At 29.0% G+C, this 5,765-nt stretch overlaps 1 pseudogene; it reads right to left on the bottom strand.

Annotated features, from left to right (window-relative positions):
• The window catches only part of LOC107643388, a 6,379-nt pseudogene continuing 1,652 nt past the window's right edge, over window positions 1,039-5,765 (bottom strand).

The following is a 5,765-nucleotide window of genomic DNA, read 5'->3' as shown; positions in this document are numbered from 1 at the left end:
TTTCCTTAAAAAAAAGATGTTTTTCATGTAATAAATAAACAAAAAAGTACTTTTATATTGTTATACCCAAACATAATTGATTGATAAAAAGACCTTTTTACATGAGATATCCAAACATAAAATTACTTTTACTTCTCTATAAGATCTTTTTAAAAAAGATAACTCGAAAAAAGATCTTTTCTTAGAAGCTCACCCAAACAAGCCCTAAGTACGAAAAATCAAAACCATACTTTGGCCGAGTCCTCCCTAAGCCAAAAAAATAAAAATCCCGAACTTCAAGCTTTAAAGGCTCCAAATCAATCCTAATAAATTCCATCCACCCAAAGCTGAGTTTCAAGCACTCCAATTCACCGATTCAATACCAAATTCAACATAATTTTAATGTAATTTAATACAATTTATCAAAATTAGACAAACCACAAGGGTTTAGAGTTTTTTTAGCTTACCCATTGATGATTGGGATAAAACTCAACAATTATCCAATGTTTGGACTGCACCTAAACAATCAAAATCATCAAAATCCCTCAAAATCCAAACAAAAAATGTAAAAAAGAGGAAAACAAAGAACTGGGCATGAAAATTAAATATCCTTACCACATTGTTATGTTAGAATTGAAGAGTTCGACGAAACGAATGCGTGATCGCAGACGGTGTGGCGATCGAAGTTCCGGATTGAAAATTATGAGCCAAATAAGAGAGGAGTGAATAGTGGACTAAGGGTTTGGCTCCTCCTTGCCAAACTCAACGTGTTTCATCATTAATGAAGGAAAGAGGAGGCTGGGTTAGGGTTTTATATGTTGGGTTTGGGTCCAATTTAAGTTCGATTCAATCGGTTTGGTCTGTCGGTCTAATTTTAAGCCAAAATTTTTAAAATTAATATTAAAATTTATATTTTTTTTATAAATATTTTTACTTCTTTAATTTATAAAATTTAAATTCTCTAATTTCTTAGACTCATAATTAATTTATTAGTTAATTATTTACTATTTTTTAGGGTTTTACACCGATTGTAAAGCTATAAAAGCTCTATTATTGTGATCAAATAATTAGTTGTGACTTGTGAGTGAATATACATCATTATTGTGAAACCCATTTGTCTTTTAGATACATGACTTTTGTTTATTAGTTTCCCATGCTAGCTTGTAGCCTAAAATGGCTTCTATACATGAATGCTCTTGTTCTGCAACAAAGGAGCCGTAGAAGAAGATGATAACACAGAGTCACATCTTCCATTATTTTTCTCATCTACCATCTTTTCTTCTTGATCCTGCCCCCATATCACGCCATAAAACCCAAGAGCTATAACACCAGCTCCAATTATGCTACATATAAACCAAAGAGAATAGTAATAAGTATTATAAAATTTATTTCATCATAATGATGAATAATATAATTAAAACTTGAATAATAATTTGTAGTACATAGATACCTTCCTAGATAGAGCGTGTCCTTAAGAAATGTGACCCCCATGGCAAGTGAAATTACCATCCCCAAAGGATTGAACATAGCAACATACACAGGTCCTCTTTTTCTACATGCCCATATATGCACAATGCTACGCAATGACACAACAAATATTCCCTGCATACCAATTTACTTTAGTTTCTCGCATTCATCAAATTCAATTTGTACATTACATTACATTAAATAAATTGGCTTACTGAATACACTATAGCTATCAACTCTGTATCAGGTTTGAGCAACCATGCTTGTGCACTTGAGTCAACAATGAGAGCTACTATACTTGAAAGGATGATCACAAAACTACAAGAAATTGTTGCTACCATTAACTCTTCGGGGTAATCCTTGATAATCCATGTCTACATTCATTTATATATAACTGTTATTAGAAGATCAAATCAAATAAGCTAAAAAGAGCAGTGTGCAATGTCTGAATGATAATGAGGTTAATTAGTTAGTTATTCAATCACCTTGACAATGAAGACGAGCGAAAGACAGAAGCTTCCGGCCGAAAGAAGGAAGCCTCCGAGCACCCAATCCGATGGTTCTGGAATTAAGTTTTCACCCGAGNTGCCTTGCCACTCCGTAGTTTCATGTTAAGCTTTTCCAACCTGAAAGAATGGATGCACATATTTTGCAAGAGTTTCTATGGTACCAAATTACCAACCATAGTTAAGGTGTGTTTGGAAAACACGTTGGGAAGGAGAAAAGCCCATTTGAGCTTCTTAAAATTTTTACTTTGATGTTTAGCAATTTTTATTTTTCTAAACGCAGAATTGATTCTGCCTTTGAACGCACGTTTAGGAGAAGCTAAAATTTGTAGTTTTTGCCTTTCACGTTCATAGTTGCTGATTGCCATTAGAAAATTGAGTATAAAATTTTTTTTTTTTTTTACCAACCCTACCTATCATTTTCTTCTATAGTAATGATACCAATAACTATTACCTGTTCTTTGTAGTTCTTCCTAGATCCTACTTCTTCATAGTTTTTTTGTTTCAATTTTTTTTCATCAAAATCGTTCAAATTTGTTTCAATCACTAGCAAATTGAATATTTTAATTTTTTTATTATTTTTAGTATTCATTTTCATATTTTAATTTTTATACTTTTTTATTGTATTTTTTATTTATATTTTTTATTTATATGATAAATATTTTTATATTATTTATGTAGTGTTCTGATTTCTCATGTTATGTTTTTATATGAGTTTTTTTATCATTTAATATATTATTTTTTATATGTATATTTTTTATGAAATCTTTTTTTTATTTTTGGTTAGCTTTGTTTATATGATTTTTAATTTATTTTATTATATTTCTTTTATTTATATGATAAATGTTGTTGATTTTTTTTATGGTGCTCTAATTTTTTAAGTATTTTATTAAGTTTTACGATATTTTTATTATTTTTTTCATATGAATTCTTTTTTTTCTGTTCTTTACGGCATTGTATTTATGTTGTGTATGAAATTTTTTATTTTTTTATTTGATTTTATTCATATGAATTTTATTTACTTTTTATGGTATTTTTTTGTTCATATGATATATGTTGTTGATTTTATGGAATTTTTATTATTTCTTATTTGTATAATTTTTTTTCTATTCTTTGATGTACTCTATTTTTGTTTTGTATTAATTTTTTTTTATTCTGACTTTGTAAAATTTGTAATTGTAATTATTATATACTACGTTTATTATCAAAATTTTGTATAATATAAATTATGATCCTATAAAAAAAAGAACAAAATGAATAAAAAATTAATTATAAATAACAATAAAGTCATAAATAATAAAAATTTATAGTCCAAAATAATACTAAATTAAATTATAGAATATTTTTTTTGTTTGATATTATAAAATTTATAGTACTCTTTTTTATATTTTTATTTTTTATTGTATTTATTTTATTTATATGATAAATATTTTTTATATTATTTTTTATAGTATTTTGATTTTGCATGTATATAAAAAAATTATTTAAATTGATGTCTCTTAGTAATTTTTCATCTAAAAGTGATTTTAAGTAGTATAATCCAAACAACATTTATTTTACTATAATCAATTTTGATATAAAGATTGCCAAATATAAATCACATTAACCCAAACTTACTTATCATCAAAATCAATTTTGCAAAATCAATTTAATGCAAATTCCCATTTACAAACTGTAATCCAAACACACACTTAATAATTAGTTACAGAATAATATGTTAGATAGTCTGCAAAATATTTGTAGCAGGAACAATTCAATTTTCAAAACAATTTAATTATCACTTTAATTTTTGACCTTTTATTTTGTTAAATATATTAATTCTCACATCAAATTTTGACAAAAAAGTTAAACAAATTAGTCTTATATTTGTTTTTATTATTAATAAAAGCTAAAATTTTATAAAATTTTTATATTAGTCTCTTCATATAGATAAATAATCTGATGTAGAACTGATTTCTTTAGAGAAATAAAAGTTTTGGAACTGACTTAGTGATTAAAATTTGTTGAGATTACACTAAAAATTTTGTATGAGTCTCGCTAAAGAGACAATGAGGTATCTATATAATATGTAGAATGGGCTGTTTATTTAGTCCAATATGTATTAATAATGTAAAATAAATATTATTATCCCTAATTTCTAGTTGCTTTTTGTGATTTCTACCCCAAATTTACTCCAAATTCTTTCACATTAACCCTTCATCACCCACCATTACCTACCCTCCAAAAAATCCCATTGTTTGTTCCGCAGAAAAATGTCCTTTCTTCGCCGCCCTGTCCCTCGCCGGAAGAACCTCCGTCACTCCTCACGCGGCCGAACATCCGTGACCTGCAACTATCAGCGTCATCGACGTGAGTTGCAGCTCTGAATCCCGCGCTTGCATCATCCCAGCGCTGCTGCCTGACTCTTGTTGAATTACTCGAAGAATAAACATCCACAAAAATTGAGAAAGTGAACATCCAATATGAACGTGTATAAATCATAACCAGCAATAATCTTCTACAATTAAGCACTCAAGAATAACGATCCACATTCACAGAGAAAGTGAACATCCGACGACAGGAAGAAGGTACAAACCGGCTGTGATGGAGGCGCTGGACGTCTAGGTTGCTGCGGTGCTGTGAGCTCGACTCACACAATATGCGCGTCCTCCCTACGTATGGTGCCTGTGCGGACGACGGCGCCAGTCGGAAGAGTGTCGGCGCGATATCCGACGGCGAATGGTAACCGTGGCGACACTGTACCAGTTTTTGCTTCGAGGAGAGAGTGAGTGAAGAGTTTATACCGTATTGAGAGAGGGAGATAATCTTAATTTGATTATGACAGGAATCATGATTTGATTCAAATTTTAAATGGGAAACTACTCAAAATTAATTAATTGCCATAACTACTCAAAATTAATTAATTACCATAACTAACGGAAATCATGATTTAATTCAAATTTTAAATTGGAAACTACTCAAAATTGATTAATTGCCTCTAATTTAATTCTAATTTCAATTTAACCTCATTGTACACATTGTATAAAACATACATTGGCTCCTCATACTTTTCCATTTTTTTATAGACTAATTTAGGATATAATACATTCTATACAATATGATTTAGAGTAAAGTATCGTTTGGGGTAAGTCACAAAGTTATCCTGACATTTAGATCATTCTATTTAAATCTTCAATGTTTCAAAATCGTCTGAATATTATCCTGTCATTATTAGTGATTTGTTATTAAAAGAGTTGATGGTGGGACAAAATTAAGATGATTTTGAAATGTTAAGGACTTAATTAGGACGAAAATATTAAGGACAAAAATAATATATTACTCTTAGAAGAATTATCAAATTAAGTAAAATGGTAGTAAATTTTAACAGAATAAATTGCATTATGAATTTAAGATTTTTACTCATGCTTGTAAAATAGTTAGTAGCAATAAACTTCAGAAAAAAGAAAACAAAATATGGTACATATATAATAAAGTATAAATTATATCTTTTTGTCTCTCATATACTATTTTTTTATGTTTAATTTAATTAAACGTTATTTTTAGGGTAAAAAACCTTAATAAGCCAAGTCAAGAATCATGTAACGTAAATACGCCAAAGCGAAAATCGTTTCAGCAATAAGCCAAATCATATTTTTATATAATTCGAACCATGCTGGTTCGAATTCCATTTCTACATAATTCGAACCAGCTTGGTTCGAATTATACACAAACACATGCATAAACACACACACGTAATTCGAACCAGCTTGGTTCGAATTACACACAAACACACGCACACACTAATTCGAACCAGCTTGGTTCGAATTACACACA

Source organism: Arachis ipaensis, chromosome B05 (assembly GCF_000816755.2).
Source record: "Arachis ipaensis cultivar K30076 chromosome B05, Araip1.1, whole genome shotgun sequence".
Taxonomy (NCBI): domain Eukaryota; kingdom Viridiplantae; phylum Streptophyta; class Magnoliopsida; order Fabales; family Fabaceae; genus Arachis; species Arachis ipaensis.
The sequence above is the reverse complement of the archived record's forward strand: the minus strand, read 5'-3'. Positions and strand labels throughout refer to the sequence as shown.